The following is a 17903-nucleotide window of genomic DNA, read 5'->3' on the forward strand; positions in this document are numbered from 1 at the left end:
CCTCCCCCCCCCGCATTTTCCCTTTCTCTTTCCCCAGATACTTTTGAGGACAGCAAAGAAGCTGGCAGGATCACTTCTCAGTTTGCTTGCCGTGTGCTGGCTGAGTCCGTCCTTTAGGGAAAGGCATCTGTTGAACATGAGACTCTCAGGAAGGAGACAGATGGCATTTTATTGCCTGACTGCAGTTCAAATTCCTTTTATTTTTCTGGAAGGTTGTGAACATGCAGGTGAGTTCTGAGCAGGGAGGCAGGCACGTGCTCCATTGTTTGATGTGATCAGAAGGCAAGGTGCCCATTACTGCTACTTCTGATCACCTAGGGCAGTGGTTCTCAACCTTCCTAATGCCGCGACCCTTTAATACAGTTCCTAATGTTATGGTGACCCCCAACCATAAAAGTATTTTCGTTGCTACTTCATAACTGTAATTTTGCTACTGTTATGAATTGTAATGTAAATATCTGATATGCAGGATGTATTTTCATTGTTATGAATTGAACATAATTAAAGCATAGTGATTAATCACAAAAACAATATGTAATTATATATTGTGAAATATTTATTTCTAATTACAAATAAATGAAATTTTGTCTTGAAGCATGGGTGCTTCCCCTATGGCTCTGAAGGGAGACCTGACCTTTTCTCTTCTTTAAATGAGCCCTTGAAGTTGTCTGAATAGGTTAAGCATGACCTGTGAAAAATTAATATGATTGTGTATGGGGGGGAGTGCTTATGGGGTGGGAGAAAATAAGGATTAGTTGAGGTGATACTCAAGGGGAGCTATACTTGTAGACATTTGTTGTCCATGTGTGTGATGTGGCCCACACAATTTGCCTCTTCAGCCTGAGCCACTGCCCATTTTTCTACCTCCAGCTGAAATTCACTGAGGGTGTGAAAGAGGACCCCTGTCCTTCCAGGACAATTGATCCTAATGACCTTCAGAGCTTCTCTCTCTGAAGAAGGCAGAAGGGAAACCTTGGCTCTTTTATGACTCCTCGACTTCAACTCCCAGAATTCCTGAGCCAGCATAGCTCAGTTCTGGAGCTGTGCCTGCCAGAATCTTAGAGATTTTTGGAAGGAGGTCTTGTCCACTGAGGCAGAGGCAGCAGAAGGGAAATCCATTCCTTCCTCCCACCCCACTGCTGGTTCCACTGAGCAATAATCAACTGCTTTTGGTGCAGCAGCCAGGGCAGGAAGAATGGGGGGGGGGCACTACTGCAGCAACTGCAAGAAAAGGCCCCTTGGAGCTTCCTGATTCCACACTAGGAGCAGATTCATTTTGCCCCCCCCCTTCCCGACTTTCCAGAGGCACACAAGGAAACAGAGAAAAGGTAGGCAGGAGGGGAAAGGGAAACACATGCTGCAGACCAAAACATCCACCCAAAGCAGCTTTCATCTCCAAAGCCCCTCCTCCCTTTGATCTCTTCCCTTTTCACTGCCTGGACCAGTTTTCCTTCTCCCACCTGTAATGAAATGGCGCTCCCTTCCCCTGCATCCCACAAATAGGAAGACATCAAGGGGGGGGGGGAGGATGAGGGATCGAGCAGCAGGAATCAAAAAGTATGTGCTGTCTTAAGGAGGGCTGCAGGGATCTCAGAGGAGGAGAGGACAAGGGGGGGGGGAAATCAGCTGCTGTGGGAAGAGAGGAAAAAGCTACTATACTTTTATGCCCGCCACATAAGTAGGAACAAAGGTCCCACATTTATCATTAGTGTGATCTATCACTGGGAATTTAGGGGATCTAATGCAAACTTCCAATTGTGTGAGGATGGGTTATCTGGGAGCTCAGTTAACTCCTGTGCAGCAACTGCCACCAACTTACTTCTCAGAGTTGTGATATAAGAATAATAAAAACAGCTACGCTCTTCATTAGGTTTTGCATTATCATGGGTGGACTGTTTTTGCATGGGGATTGTGTTTTATTTTTTCCTAATGTAGGACACCTTTGACATCATAGGAAAGCAAGGGCATTATCTTTTAGCAATGGAGATGTCCTGAGCAGCTTTTTCTGGGAAGTGAACAAACATACCACCATCCCTCCCCCACTCCGGAGCATGAGGAGACTGCTCCTTCCTTTTATAAACCGCCCGCCTTAACATAAAGCTTGCCGGGCTTCTTGCAAGCTCAGTTGCATCTGCGTGCCTGCTTGCAAGATCTCGAAGCTTGGTTTTCTTCCTCCACAGCAGAAGAGTCAGGGAAGTTTCCTAGCTGTCCAGCTATCCATCTGCCCACGGAGGAGCAGTGGCTTCATAGGCCCACCCATCCCCCCTTTGAGCTGAGCGTCAGTTTTATAACCTGCCATCTGCCTCAAAGCACTTCTCCATCTCGAGGAGGCAGAGGTAGCAGTCTGCCAGGTGGATGCCTTCTTCTTCTTCTTCCTCTCCCTCTCCCTGAAATGACAAGAGTAGGACACTGCTGGCTGGATCACCCTGCAGGGGAAAGCAGGGCTCTTTCTCTGAAAGGCACTTTAGCCACCTGAGGCTCCTGGTGGCAACACAGCAGACAACCTCTACCCCGAAGCACTCCAGAGCCAGGCCAGCATCCGTGAGCTCCAGAAGCAGCACCCAAACACAGCTTCGCCCTCGCTGGGCCAGATCCTTCCCTGCTCGGGCTTTCCTCTGCCTCCTGCTCCCCTCGCCTGGAGATGGATAGAGGAGCGGTGTCTCAATTCCTAAGACCATCGGAAATATGTGTTTTCTGATGATCTTAGGCGGCCCTTGTGAAAGTGTCACTCGACCCCCAAAAGGGTCGCGACCCACAGGTTGAGAACCGCTGACCTAGGGTGATGTAAGGATCCACCCCACTTTGCATCTTAAGAAGACAGAACTCTTGGAATATTTCTTCCAACAGGCATCTTTATTAAGAGAAAATGGTTGTAGGCGTTCTAGACAGGACCTGGGGCCCAAGTCCTCCCATTCAAGGTTTTAAGTGGTCTCAAGCAGCCCCCCCACCCCACCATCCTTCCAGCGACAATCCCAGGCATTACATTTCCACCCCCTTTTTCCTCATGGCCGGTGGAAGGGAGACTTCAGAAAGGAGTATATGAAAGGTGATGGGCCCTATTGTTATGGTTAGTCCTTTTGGTGATATCCACATTCAGTCCCTTTGAAGTTGTAACGAAGGAAGTGAGAGCCATAAAACCCCTTTGCTCATCCCCCTTCCCCTTCGTAGTATGACAGAATCCAGAGAGGGCAGAAATGGGGTTTTCCATAGTCGATAACTAGAGATGAAATATAATTGGATTCTGACATCCTGCCCCCTTAAAAATAAGATAGATCCACCTGAGAAGAAATCAAAACAGGTATAAAAGTTAGTCTGGCTTCTTAGGATACTGTGTGAAACTTCTTTAATAGCTTTGGGGCTCTGACATGACGTTTATGGACCCACTCGTTTTGTGAGGCAGGAAGGTGTTTCCACGCTACTAGATACTGAGTTGCTCCATGATATCTCCTAGAATCTAGGATTTCCTTTATCTCGAAGTGTTGTTCGCCCTCCACCATGATTGGAGGTGGTGGTGGTGGGATTTTTGGCCATAACGGTGACTGATGTTCTCTTTTCAGCAAGCTGCAATGAAAAACTGTATTTGCCTGAGATTTTTGGGTAATTCTAATTCTACTGTTACTGGGTTTATGATTCTTTTAATTGGAAAAGGCCCTATATATTTTGGTCCAATTTTTTTCACAGTTGTAGGGACTTTAGGTATTTTGTAGATAAGTACACCATTTCTCCTATAATGAATGGTGTAGGCTCAACTCTTTTTTTATCAGCTTGTGCTTTGCATGCCTGCCTAGCTTCATCTAGTGCTTTTCTAACTATTGGCCAGGTGTTTTGTAATTGTTCCATCCATTCTTTCAGTGATGGGATCGCCGGTTCATTTGGGGTTAGCTCTGGCATGGGGTTGAAACTTTGACCAGTAGCTATTTGAAAGAGAGTGTATCCTGTGCTGGAGTGGACTGCATTATTGTAGGCAACTTTTGCAAAAGGGAGTATGTCCGCCCAATCAGTCTGCTGGAAATTAAGAAAACATCTTAAATATTGCTCAAGTACTGAGTTCATTTTTTCAGTCCCCCCCCCATTTCCTTGTGATGGCTAGATGTCAGTCCCTGAGTGGTCCCTAAAAGGGATAAAAATTCCTTCCAAAATGCAGACGTAAATTGCACTCCCCTATCAGAGATGATGCGTTGGGGTGCCCCATGCAATCTGTAAATGTGCTGGACGAAAAGTTTTGCTAAGACTTTTGTGGTGGGAATCTTTTGGCAAGGGATAAAGTGCACCTGTTTGGAAAACAAGTCCGTGACCATCCAGACAACAGTATTCCCATTGCTTTCTGGTAATTCCACTATAAAATCCATGGCTATTTCCCTCCAGGGGGCTGAGGGATTTGCCACTGTTTGTAACAGTCTGGGCGATTTCCCTTGCAACCTCTTTGCAGTTGCACACTTTGGGCAGCTGGCCGCATAACTTTCTATGTCCTTTTTTATGGATGGCCACCAAAATTGCCGTTTAATTAAGTGTAATGTTTTTACAAATCCAAAATGCCCTGCTGATTTTGTGTCGTGGCAAAGCTGCATGAATGTGACTCTTTGGGTTGTTGGTATATATAACTTTTCCCCCACCCAAGGTAGCCCGTCTATCATGGTGCACACATGTTTATTTTTCTGGAACCATTCATCTGTTTCCAAACTTTTCTGGAATTAAATTCTGGTTTGGCTGCCCAGCTGTGGTTTTAATTTAGCTTGGGCTCTAGTGGTTACTGGTGCTGCCAGTTGTGATTCTACCATCATCAGCTTAGAGTCGGTGGCTCGCATGCTGTTATATTGGGGTATGCGAGATACTGCATCTGCCAGGAAGTTCTTTCCCCCCCAGCAAATACTTGAGTATAAATTGGAACTGGTGAAAATGCTGGGACCAGCGAGGTTGCTTGGGGTTGAGCTTCCTGGTGTTTTCAGGGCTTCCAAATTTTTGTGGTCTGTCCATACCTGGAAAGGGATTTTGTTGCCTTCAAGGAACTGGTGCCACATGAGTAATGACCAACGTATCCCGTATGCCTCTTTCTCCCACACAGGCCAGCGCTGTTCCATTTCGGTGAGTTTCTTGGATGTATATGCACAGGGTTGCAATACCCCTTCATCATTTTCTTGTAATAGTACAGCCCCCACTGCCACATCACTTGCATCCGCCTGTATTACGAAGGGCTTATCCATGTCTGGATGCCTCAGTACTGGTTCGGCAGAAAAAAGTATCTTTAATCTCTCAAACGCTGCTTGGCACTCCATTGTCCATGTTAGTGGCTGGCTAGGTTTTACTGAGGATGCTCCCTTCGTTTTTAGTAAGTTTGTGAGGGTCAGGGCTATCTGGGCAAATGAGGGGATGAATTGGCAGTAAAAGTTTGTGAAGCCCAGGAAACTTTGCAGTTGCTTCCTTGTGTGGTGTGGTGCCCATTCTAATACTGCTCTGACCTTCTCTGGGTCCATTTCAATGCCCTGGGGGGATATGCAATAACCTAGGTAGTCTATCCTTTCCTGGTGGAATTTGCATTTCGAGAGTTTGGCATATAGGTGGGCGGCTCGCAGTTTCTTTAAAACCACTCTGACTAGGTTGACATGTTCCTCCTTTGATTCGGTGAAGATAAGAATGTCATCTAAGTAAACCAGGACCCCCTTAAATAGGTGCTCCTTTAGAACGTCATTGATTAATTGCATAAATACTGTGGGGTCCCCTTGTAATCCAAATGGCAAGACTTTGAATTGGTAGCACCCCATTGGGCAGTTAAATACGGTTTTCCATTCATCCCCTTCCTTAATTCTCATGTGATAGTAAGCTTCCCTTAGGTCTAGTTTAGAAAAAAGTTTACCTTTTGAGAGGTGTGACAACATGTCCTTCATGAGGGGCAGAGGGTATAGGTTGCTTTCACTGATTGTATTCAGGGCCCTATACTCCACGCATAAGCATAAAAAGCCATCCTTCTTCTCTCTAAAGAGGACTGGGGCAGCCACTTTAGGCTTGGCTGGCTCAATGAACCCTCTCTCTAGGTTTTTTTTTTAATGAATCATTCCATTTTCTCCTTCTCCTTTGGGCTCATGGAATATAATCTGGGCTTTGGGAGTTTTGCCCCAGGCTTGAATTCAATGGCACAGTCTGTGGGTCGGGGGGGGGGGAGCTCATCCACCCTCTCCTCACTGAAAACTTCAGCAAGGTCTTGGTATTCCTCTGGTATTTCGGGTAGTCCCTTTTCCTCTCCCATGGATGCTTTTTCTGTTCTTGATTTTGGTAGCCCCTCTTGGGATTTTAAGTCCCTAGGGTCCCCCTTTGGGAATTTGATTTCTGCCGTCCTCCAATTCACCCAGGGGTTCCATTTTTTTAACCATTCCATCCCTAGGATCATCGGGCATTCCATGCCTGGGGTCACCACAAACGTTATGTCTTCCTCATGTTTGCCCAGGGAGAGGTGTATTGGTAAGGTGGCTAGGGTAGCTGGCACCCCCCCTGCTATGGATCCATCTAACTGGCCAAATGAGATTGGTTGTTCCAGTCTTCTTGATGGAATGCCCAGATTCCCCACTAGTGTCGGGCTAATGAGGCAGCGGGTGCAGCCAGAGTCTATTAAGGCTTTCACCTTCATGGCTTCGGGCATGGGGGGAATTAATATAGTCACTGTCTTGAGGATGGGTGCGATGCGTCCACTTACCAGGGGTTCACCCTCCGAGCTGTCATCTGAGGTGTCCACCAGCCCTGCGGTGTAGGCTGGAGTTCTTTCCCCCTGATGAGCAGAGGTGGGGGATTCCACAGCCTCCATCATTCTCATGGCAGGTTCTTTTGGCTTAGCTGGAGACTTTCTGGATTTGCTGGCTGGTGATCTGTCTGGATTATGCTGGGGGGCTTTTGAATGGCATTCTACAGCCTGATGCCCTTCTCTCCCGCACTTGCTTCTTGGCCATAGCCAATGGTTTCACTAGTTCACGTGTCAATTCAGGCGGTGAGCGGCTTTATTGTTTTCTTCGGCGGTGCCTCTTCAGTATGTCGATTTCTGCTTCCTCTGCCAAGACATATCATTCATCAAGTTGGTGTGGGTCCCCTCGGGGCAGGCAAGTATCATATAGGTCATAATTTAGTCTGTCTTTGAAATGGCTAAGGAGGATGTCTTCCGGCCAGTTCAGTTTGCTGGCAATGGCCCAGAATTCTTGTATATATTTTCGGCTACCGGGCGTTTGCCTTGCCTCATTGTTTTTATCCTTTCTTGGGCTTTGCGATCAGCCAGGTGGTCCTCAAATTGCCTTCTCAGAGAGGACATGAAATGGTTGAAGTTGTTGAGCTCTGGGGCACTGGAGTCATGCACATTCACCACCTAATCTGCGGCCGGCCCGTCCAGGGCAGATTGCACGATCCGGATACAGGCTTTGTCGCTGGGGATGTGCCGCCTGTATTCCTCCATGTAGCTGAGGACTTGGGTTAGGAAAAACCCCAAGCGTGTCAGCTCCCCCTTGAATCTCACATCCAGCGGCGGGAGTCTTTGAATGGATCGGTGCCTTCGTTGTCGGTGGTAGTTTCTTCCATCTAGATCGCCGTCTGCGGGTCAGCGGGGAGTGGGGACTACTGGATCAGCAGATGTCCCCAGGGCTGCAGGTTCCACTTCCTCCTCGGTGTCTCTCCCTTTGCGGCTCCAGGAGCTGGGGTGGCCGTAGGGCTCAGAATTCTCTTCTCCTAGGGAGCTGAGGGTTCTCTTCATCAGATCGATAGCTTTCTCTAGGATCCAGCCCGAGTACGGTGCCCAGCTCCCTTCCTCTTCACTTGCATGCAGGGATTTCTCCATCTCCTGCTTCCATTCTGATTGGTTGCCCCCCCGTCTCAGGGTCACCTTTCTTGATTTCTTTTCCCACTCGCCTTTCTTTCCAATGCCCATTGACATCGAGGCTTGTGGTCCCATGTCTCCACCACCTCTTCTCCTGAGGAATCTGACCTCTCAGATCCCAACATCTGGCAGGGTTTCAGTCGAGGCAGCGGCTCCCTTTCCAGGGAGTTTTCTCCATTCCCTGCTCCGTCGTCTGACATGGTAATTTTTGCAAAGTCCCCCGGCAAGGTTCTCCCTTCCAGGTGGACTAATTCTGCAGATCCTGTCTAATGTAAGGACCCACCCCACTTTGCATCTTAAGAAGACAGAACTCTTGGAATATTTCTTCCAACAGGCATCCTTTATTAAGAGAAAATGGTTTCAGGCGTTCTAGACAGGACCTGGGGCCCAAGTCCTCCCATTCAAGGTTTTAAGTAGTCCCAAGCAGTTCCCCCACCCCACTGTCCTTCCAGCGACAATCCCAGGTGTTACATTTCCACCCCCTTTTTCCTCATGGCCAGCGGAAGGGAGACTTCAGAGAGGAGTCCATGAAAGGTGATGGGTCCTATTGTTATGGTTAGTCCTTTTGGTGATATCCACATTCAGTCCTTTTGAAGTTGTAACAAAGGAAGTGAGAGTCATAAAACTCCTTTGCTCATCCCACTTCCCCTTCATAGTATGACAGAATCCAGAGAGGGCAGAAATGGGGTTTTCCATAGTCGATAACTAGAGATGAAATATAATTGGATTCTGACAGGTGAGTAAGAATTTCATCTAGGTGACCAATCAAACAATATAGCAATATGGTCAAAAATTGGAGGTCATGGCAGTATGATCAAAGGCCCATCTCATCTGAAAGCACACCCATTTTGAGTTTTTTTACATGTATTCAGTGGTGGGATTCAGCCAATTCGCAGCACTTCGGCAGAACCAGTAGCTATTTTTTTGTTGCCCATGCCCAGAATGGACTTCAGGAAGCGGCATCCAAACAGAGAACCAGTTGTTCACATATTTGAATCCCACCACTGCACGTACCCCCAGAACAGTGCTGATTACTTTCGATATTAGACTTTGTTTTGGCCACTATCATGCCTCATCAATTATCCAAAGTATGTTACCTTTCCTGTTTTCAGTCCATATTCATATTTTCTTGTTGTTTTGTTCTGGCATAGGGAGCAAAAGATGACATTTCTGCTTAACGATGACATTTGTGTACAATGGCTTCCTATTCATACTGGAAGGGCACCTTCCTTCTTTTACAGTCATCTGACTTGGCAGGCATCAATAGGCGAATAAGTGGCAAATACCATCGTTTAAACTCTGTGCTGTTCCCCCCCCCCTTTTGATCTGTTCAGGTTTTAGCATTACAAGAAAGGAGCATTTCTCCCTATTTTTCTTCATTAACTCCAGCTTTCATGATCTCCTTGAGTCAAATTTTGTTTTTCACAGTTAATAATCTTAAACCTGGAATGGGCATTTTCCTATGGTTGAAAATGGATTTTTTTTCAACTTCTGTTCTGAGAATTGCAATGACATCATGAGAACAGTTAAAACTGGAATTTGGGGTGTGTGTATTTTGTGTTGCTTTCTGATGGGAACGTAGAATATAGAATATCAGAGTTGGAAGGGACCCGGAGGTCTAATAGTCCAATCTCCTGCTCAAGTCAAATGGGGATTGACTTTCCCCCAATAAAATGGATGTGTTGTTGGAGCTTAAAAATTTAAAAATATGTGTTATAAAATGTCTCTGCTGTAATTAGGCAGCATGCCATTGAATTTCTAGAACCATAGTAAGATGTTGGAGCCTGTTCAAGATTGGGATTGATTCAAAGAAGGAAACTTTGGACTATAGATTGCTCACCCTTGTCCTTAAAGGTGTACTTTGTCTTTCTAAGATAAGTGTATCTCTTAATAATTCAGGATACAGTGCTATTGTCAGACTAAACGAGGGGTCTGCAACCTTGACAACTTTAAGACTGGTGGACTTCAGCTTCCAGAATTCCTCAGCCAGCTTAAAGTTGTCAAGGTTGCAGACCCCTGGACTAATCCAAGTGTTTTGAACAGTAACTGTGCAATGCTGCACCTATTTACCCAGAACTAGTACGTTGGGATTTACTCTATGAAAAATATTGATATGATTGCACTCTAAATTCTAGGAATGAATGCAATCTCAGTAGTTTTTATAGAACCAGTAGTGTTTACAAGATTTACTTTGTAGGTGTTCAAGAGAAGCAGTAACAAACTATGTGCTGTTGCCCAGTTCTTCCTCCTTTTTTCCTTTGCACAGGGTGAAACGGAGCCACCTAAAAATAGCTCAGCAAGCTAACTCATAACAAACTGTTGAGTTAAGTCATATGTATTTCCATTGTACAGGAAGGTAAGACTGAGGTGCTGATATGGGCTGGGCTAGATGGGCCATAAAACCACTTCCAATGCTGTGATCTCATGATTTACATTAGGCTGATATTCAAGGAAAAATTTCCATTTAGTTCCATTTTCTCTGAACAATGTCCTGATTAGCAACTGTCAGATTTGGGATTTAATTGTATCAAGGATGTACCTAGACTGTCGGTGAGAATCCTAGATGCAGTTTCCTCATGAATTTAGGACTTGCTTATTAACTGACTCTTCGTTGTCTGGTGCCTTCAGATGTGTCCTGGAAACCCCAGCCATCATGGTAGTAGAAATTATACCTGTCACAATTTCACTCCTTCTGAAGAGCATCAGGTTGGCAATAGGCTTTTAAAGTACGTGGTATAAGTAACAGGAGAAATAATAAATCTTGTTTGTTGTGTCCTGAGCCTGCAAAAGCAGGCTTGGGATGTTGCATTGGTTCCAGGCATTCCAAAAGCTGCCCGGGACCAGACAGAGCGGCGCCAGCCTTGTGTGCATGTGCAAGGCGTGAAAACGCTCTGTTCTCATTGGCTGACATTGTCCCGGTTTCTGGCCATATAAAAAGGCCTGCATGCCTTTTGTTTGTGTTTGGGTGTTGTTAGAAGAAGAATAAAGAGCTGTTTAACATCACCATGTGTCTTCATCATTCTCACGCGAACGAAGTACTTAACATTGGCGATGAAGGTGAGATCCTTTGCAAGCTGAAGAAAAAGCTTTAAGGTCTTACCAAGGAAGTCCTGAAGAGGGGAAAACGGCGTCTGAATCAGCGTCCCAGCCTGCCAGTATAGCATCGCTGGAGGGCGAGCTTGGCTAAAGGACCAAGTTCACAGTTGCAGAGGAGTGAGTGGTGAAGGTCGTAATAGTATGATGGTGAAGATTGGCCGTTTGTCTGATTTTGATGTCTCACATCCAGAGAGATGGAATTCCTACGTTGCAAGGATGGAGAATTACTTCAGAGTAAATCAAATTAGAGAAGATGGCTTGAAGGCTGCAACTCTTTTGTGTGTCTGTGGACAGGAAGCTTTTGAAATCGCAGAGAATCTGGTGGCCTCTGCACCTCTGGAGTCAGTAACATATACTGACTTGAAGAAAATGTTAAAGGAACACTTCCAGCCAAAGTTATCTGTTATTGCTTGGAGCACGCGTTCGAGCAGAGAGACCAGAGGCCGGGTAAATCTGCTGAGGATTTTATTGCGGCCTTAAGGCAAGCAGCCAGACCTTGTGAGTTCAAGGATCTGGAAGAGAGGCTATGAGATTGCTTTGTATGCGGTTTAAGGAACAGAGACTTACAACAGAAGATTTTTGCAAAAGAAGATGTCTCTTTCCAAGACGCGCTACGAGAGGTGACAGCTGAGGAAGCAGCAGGCGGGGCTGTGAAGGCTTTACGGCTCACCAAGAACCCTCCAGACACCGTCCATCAAGATGATGCTCGAGAAGGATAGGAAACGGATCCCGAAGAAGAGGTGGATAGGCTTCACCAGCCAGCTGAAAAGAGGCAGAAGGAACGTTCGGACAAGGCCGCAGCATCTCTTCTATGCTTCGGGTGCGGAGGACGCCACAAGCGAGCTGATTGCCAGTTCCACTCTGCCATTTGCAGAGCGTGTGGCAGGCAAGGCCACATCGCATCTGTCTGTTTGGGTCGCCAGAAGGTCCAACCTTGTGAAGAATTGCATCTGAAAGGTACCAGGGTCCCCAGCCAACATAGGGTGGGTTTCTATGCGTTGTGCAGGAGTATTTTGAGGACAGGAACACATAAGCCCCTTAAGAAGAAACTGTCCATTAACATAAGGTTGCAAGGGGTTCCCTTATCCATGGAGTTGGACACTGGGTCCGCTCTCTCCATTATTTCTACTAACACATTCAAAAGGATATGCAGCAGCAGTGGCCTTCGAGTTAAACTCAGGCCATTGAATCTAATACTTACAGATTTTCAGAATTCTATGGTGTGTGTTAAGGGGGAGGCCACCCTTTGAGTACAGCATAAGGATTTTGAGGGTCCCCTAGATGTGGTGGTTGTTGGGGGTGAACGTACGAGTCTTATTGGACTTGATTGGTTCGATGCTCTGGGAATCCAGGTAACTGGGCTGCACCATTTGCAAATGTTGAGCCTTGCAGAAGTCTGCAAGGAGTTTGCAGATGTGTTTAGTTCAGAGCTAGGATCCTACAAGGGGCCTCCAATTTCACTACGGTTAGACCCAACCATCACGCCCATCAGGGTTAAGCCTAGGAGGGTACCTTTTGCCCTCAAAGGCAAGATTGATGCTGAGCTGGACAAATTGTTCCAGCAGGGCATTCTAGAACCTGTGGATTCAAGTCCATGGGAAACCCCCATAGTAACGCCTCTAAAGGCTAATGGGGACATATGTATATGTGCAGACTACAAGTGCACACTGAATAAGGCGCTGCAACAGCACGCTTATCCAGTGCCTGTGGTAAGTCACATTCTGGCCTCCCTTAAGGGGGGGGGCACATATTTGTGAAGCTTGACCTGGCACAGGCCTAAAAACAGCTACCTGTTGATGAGGCAGCTGCAGAGGCCCAGACTATTGTAACTCACAGGGGGGCCTTCAAGGTCAAGAGATTGCAATTTGGGGTAAATTTAGCTCCTGGCATATTCCAAAGTGTCATGGAGAGCACACTTAGGGGTATTCCTGGGGTCTGTCCCTACTTTGATAATGTCCTCATTGCTGGGGAGTCATCTCAAAATTTAGCAGAGAGATTAAGGGCTGTCTTGCTTCATTTTCGAAAAGCAGGCCTTAAACTAAAGAAGGATAAATGTAAGATTGGAGTCACTTCTACTGACTTCTTAGGATTCAGGATAGATGCTCAAGGCATTCAACCTGGTGAAACTAAATTGCAAGCTATCCAGCAGGCCCCAAGCCCTAAGTCTAAGAGTGAGCTGTAAGCCTTCTTGGGGCTATTAAATTTTCACCATGCATTTCTCCCACATACAGCTGCAGTGGCAGAGCCATTACACAGGCTCTTAGACAAGCAGGCTCCTTGGCAGTGGACTAAAGTCCATGACAAGAGTTTCAATGAGGTGAAGGCTTTGTTCACTTCTAATGTTGTTTTAGTGCATTTCAATGAGCAAATGCCTGTTTGCATCGCATGCGATGCATCTTCTTATGGGGTGGGAGCAGTACTTAGCCATCTGAAGGCTGATGGGACACAGGTCCTTATGGCTTATTATTCAAGAACTCTGTCTTCTGCAGAGCGAAATTACATTCAAATTGACAGAGAAGCCTTGGCCATAGTGGCTGGCATTAAGAAATTTCATGATTTTTTATATGGCCGCCATTTCACAATCTTTACTAACCATAAGCCTCTGCTGGGTTTGTTTACCACTAACAAACAGACCCCACATATCATTTCTCCTCGTATGCTGAGATGGTCCATTTTCCTGTCAGCATATGACTATACTTTAGTTCACAAACCAGGAAAAGAAATGGGTCATGCAGGTGGCCTGAGCAGACTACCACTGAACCAATTAGAGCCAGATACTGCTCCAGCCATTAATATTCTGTCCATTCAGGAGTTGCCTGAGTCTCCCCTCAATGCTAGGGAAGAAACTGCAGAAACTGCCACTGATCAGATGCTTACACATGTGCTGACATGGGTGTTGTCAGGATGGCCTGACAAGTGCCCAGATACTGAGTTCCAAAGCTTCTGGCACAAGAAGCATGAGTTTTCCACTTTCAAGGGTTGCCTGTTATGGGGTAGCAGGGTAGTGATCCCAGCCTTATTGAGGTCTAGATCTCTCTGCATGAGGGACATCCTGGTATAGTCAGGATGAAAGTGCTTGCACTCAGCCATCTTTGGTGGCCTGGGCTCGATAAAGCCATCGAGGCCCAGGTGCACGGGTGCCAAGTGTGCCAACAATCCCAGCCTGAAATGCCTCAGGCCCCAGTACATAGGTGGGAGGAAATTCAAACCCCATGGTCTAGGGTGCATATAGATTATGCTGGGCCCTTTCAGGGGCAATTCTTCCTGGTTGTTGTTGATAGCCATTCCAAATGGCTAGAGGTTGTTCCTGTTTCCTCCACTACTACTGCCAGGACCATCCAGGTGTTGAGAGGAATTTTTGCATTATATGGTCTTCCAGATGTTCTGGTTTCAGATAATGGCCCTCAATTTACCTCTTCTGAGTTCCAGGCGTTTCTTCAGGCCAACCTGATCCGCCATGCAACTTCAGCTTCCTTCCATCCATCCTCCAACAGACTGGCAGAGAGGATGGTGCGAACTACCAAAGATGCCCTCAAGAAACTGACTTATGGTAACTGGCATCACAGGTTAGCAGATTTCCTTCTTGCACACTGCACCACACCATGCACAGCCACAGGAAAAGCCCTGCTGAACTCCGCTGGGGTCGCCGCCTCATCACTAAACTGGACAGGCTGCACCTTGACTGGGTGGCTTCACAGGTGTCACAACCGCGGGCACCTAGGAGACTCCAGGTGCGTGATCTGGTTAGGGCAAGAAACTATGGGCCTGGTCATCTCTGGGTCACAGCTGTGGTCTGCAAGGTCTCTGGGCCGTTGTCATACAAAGTTGCCTTGGGAGAGGGCCGCATTCTTCGCAGACACATAGACCAACTGCGTTGGAGACTGGACTCTCACCCTTTCACTCGTGGCTATGCTCTGAGGGGGGAGGAGGACCATAACATACATTCTGGGTCACAGTTTCCCAGGCCGAACAGGCCATCACCAGCTGCTACTGAGGCTATTTGGGATTCATCCCAAGATTCTGCAAGTGCTCCTAACAGGAATTCATGGGATAGGGGGTCATCCCATACATCCATAATCACTCCAGACAGGGAGACTGACCGGGGGTATCCACACAAATCACAAGCAGCAAGAGAAAAAGAATTCCATCAGGGGCACTTGCCAAATTCCGCAATTGCTCCCAAAAGGAGGTCACCAGCAAGGGGGGTTGCCATGGAGGTGACTCCTGGCTCTGGCACCCCAGGCATGTGCTTGGGGGCCACAGAGTATTGGGGCACTTCCTCTACCCAGTCCTCTCCATCTGCTGGCCTTGGGCTCAAGGGACAGTGTTTCCAAGAGGAGTCCTTTGTGGACTCGGGGAATGCCACCCCTCCATGGTATGCTGGCCTGGACTTAGAGGGTCCAGCCAGCCAGCAGCGGGGCAAGTCAACCGGGTATTTGGAGCAGCAAAGTCCTGGCCTGCCTAGCCAGGTAGGCGAGCAGGTAGGCCAGGCACCCTCACCGGGATCACCTGGCAATTTAGGGCAGCAATGCCCTGGCTTGCCTAGCCTGGTAGGCAAGCAGGTGGGCCAGGCAATCTCTCCGGCCCTTAGAAGGTTGCAGTGAGCCAAGTGCCCACCCAAACATCTGAGAGACTTTGTGAAGTTGCTGTCAAATCATGATGGTTCTGTTCAGGAGGCCCCTGAATAACGGGAGTAACTCGTGGTAGATTATTTTGTATTATTTTTTTGATTTCGGATACATTTATTGTATTAATAAAGTTTGAAGGGGTTTTGCCTGAGGGCAGACTTGAGTATTCCACACTCCTTGCATTTGATTAATGAAACTGTATAACACTCTTCCCAATGTATGCCGTACATGTGTGTGCGCAAGTATGTTCCATCTAAGGCGGAGGGGTGTTGTGTCCTGAGCCTGCAAAAGCGGGCTCGGGACGTTGCAATGGTCCCAGGCTTGCAGAAGCTGCCTGGGATCAGACTGAGTGGCACTGGCTTTGCGCACATGCGCAAGGCGTGAAAAGTGCCTGATGATGTTGCCATTATATCCGGGGACCTGGGAATATAAAAGGAGGCCTGCGTGCCTTTGCTCGTTGTTGTTGACTGGAAGCATAATAAAGGGTTGTTATACAGCAATGTGTCCTCTTCCTTCACCTTCACTTCAAGGACTTAACACTGGTGATGAAGGTGGGATTTTTCAGGAAGCTATAAGACTCACCCAAAAGAAGCCCTGAAAGGTGAAAAACGGCGTTAAAATCAGCATCCATCCTGTCGCTGGAGGGTGAGTTTGGCTGAAAGACCCTTTCCCTGAAGAAGCGAGTGGTGAAGCACAAGCTACAATGGCGAAGATTGGCTGCTTGTCAGAATTCAACGTTGCACACCCGGAAAGATGGGAATCATACGTCGCGAGGGTGGAGAACTATTTCAGAGTCAACCAAATTCATGAAGATGGGCTGAAGGCTGCTACATTGTTGTGTGTATGCGGACAAGAGACTTTTGAGATTGCTGAAAATCCAGTGGCTCCTGCTTCTCTGGAAGGTGTAATGTATACGGATTTAAAGAAGCTTCTAAAGGAACATTTCCAGCCCAAGTTGTCCGTCATTGCATGGAGGCACACATTTGAACAAAGGGATCAGAAGGCAGGAGAATCTGCTAAAGACTTTATTGCAGCCTTGAGATGAACAGCCAGACCGTATGAGTTTAAAGACTTAGAAGAAAGGCTGTGTGACCATTTTGTATGCGGGTTAAGGAATAGAGACTTACAGCAAAGATCTTCGCTAAGGAAGATGTCTCTTTCCAAGATGCTCTGCGAGAGGTTACAGCAGAGGAAGCAGTAGGAGGGGCAGTCAAGAATGTGCGGCCCAACAGAAGCTCTCTAGAGACCGTCGCCATCCACCAAGAGAACGTGAGAGAAGAGTCGGAAGAAGTTCCTGAAGATGAGGTGGACAAGCTTTACCAGGCAGCCAGAAGGAGATAGAAGGAATGCACAGAAAAGGCTTCAACGGCCCTGCAATGCTTCGGGTGTGGAGGACGCCACAAATGAGCTGACTGCCGGTTCCGTTCCGCCATTTGCAGGGCATGCAGTAGACAAGGCCACATTGCATCCGTCTGTTTGGGTTGTCAGAAGGTACAGCCTAGAGAAGAATTGCATCTGAAAAGTACCAGGGTCCCCAGCCAAAATAGGGTGGGTTTCTGCGCAACACGCAGAAGTGTTCTAAGGACAGGCACACATAAACTCTTGAAGAAGAAACTATTCCTTAAAGTAAGGTTGCAGGGGGTCCCTTTATCCATGGAATTGGACACTGGGTCCACTCTTTCCATAATTTCTCTCAACACATTCAGGAAGATTTGTAGCAGCAGTGGCCTTCGAGTTAAACTCAGGCCATCCAACGTGATACTTACTGACTTTCAGAATTCTAAGGTGTGTGTTAAGGGGGAGGCCACACTTTAGGTACAGTACAAGGATTTTGAGGATCCCTTAGATGTGTTGGTTGTTGGGGGTGAATGCACGAGTCTCATTGGACTCGATTGGTTTGAGGCTCTGGAAATCCAGGTCATGGGGCTGCACCATTTGCAAACATTAAGTCTTGCAGAAGTCTGCAAGGAATTTGCAGATGTGTTTAGTTCTGAGCTTGGAACCTATAAGGGGCCTCCAGTTTCATTACGATTAGATCCTTCCATAACACTCATTAGGGTCAAGCCTAGGAGGGTAACTTTTGCCCTCAAAGGCAAGATTGATGCTGAACTGGACAAATTGCTCCAGCAGGGCATCTTGGAACCTGTAGATTCTAGTCCTTGGGAAACTCCCATAGTAACGCCTCTTAAGGCTAATGGGGACATACGTATTTGTGCAGATTACAAGTGCATACTAAACAAGGCACTACAGCAACATGCTTATCCAGTACCTGTAGTAAGTCACATTCTGGCTTCCCTAAAAGGGGGGCGCATTTTTGTGAAACTTGACCTGGC

Source organism: Crotalus tigris, unplaced genomic scaffold, assembly GCF_016545835.1.
Source record: "Crotalus tigris isolate CLP2741 ecotype Arizona unplaced genomic scaffold, ASM1654583v1 scf7180000017582.600645, whole genome shotgun sequence".
Lineage (NCBI taxonomy): Eukaryota > Metazoa > Chordata > Lepidosauria > Squamata > Viperidae > Crotalus > Crotalus tigris.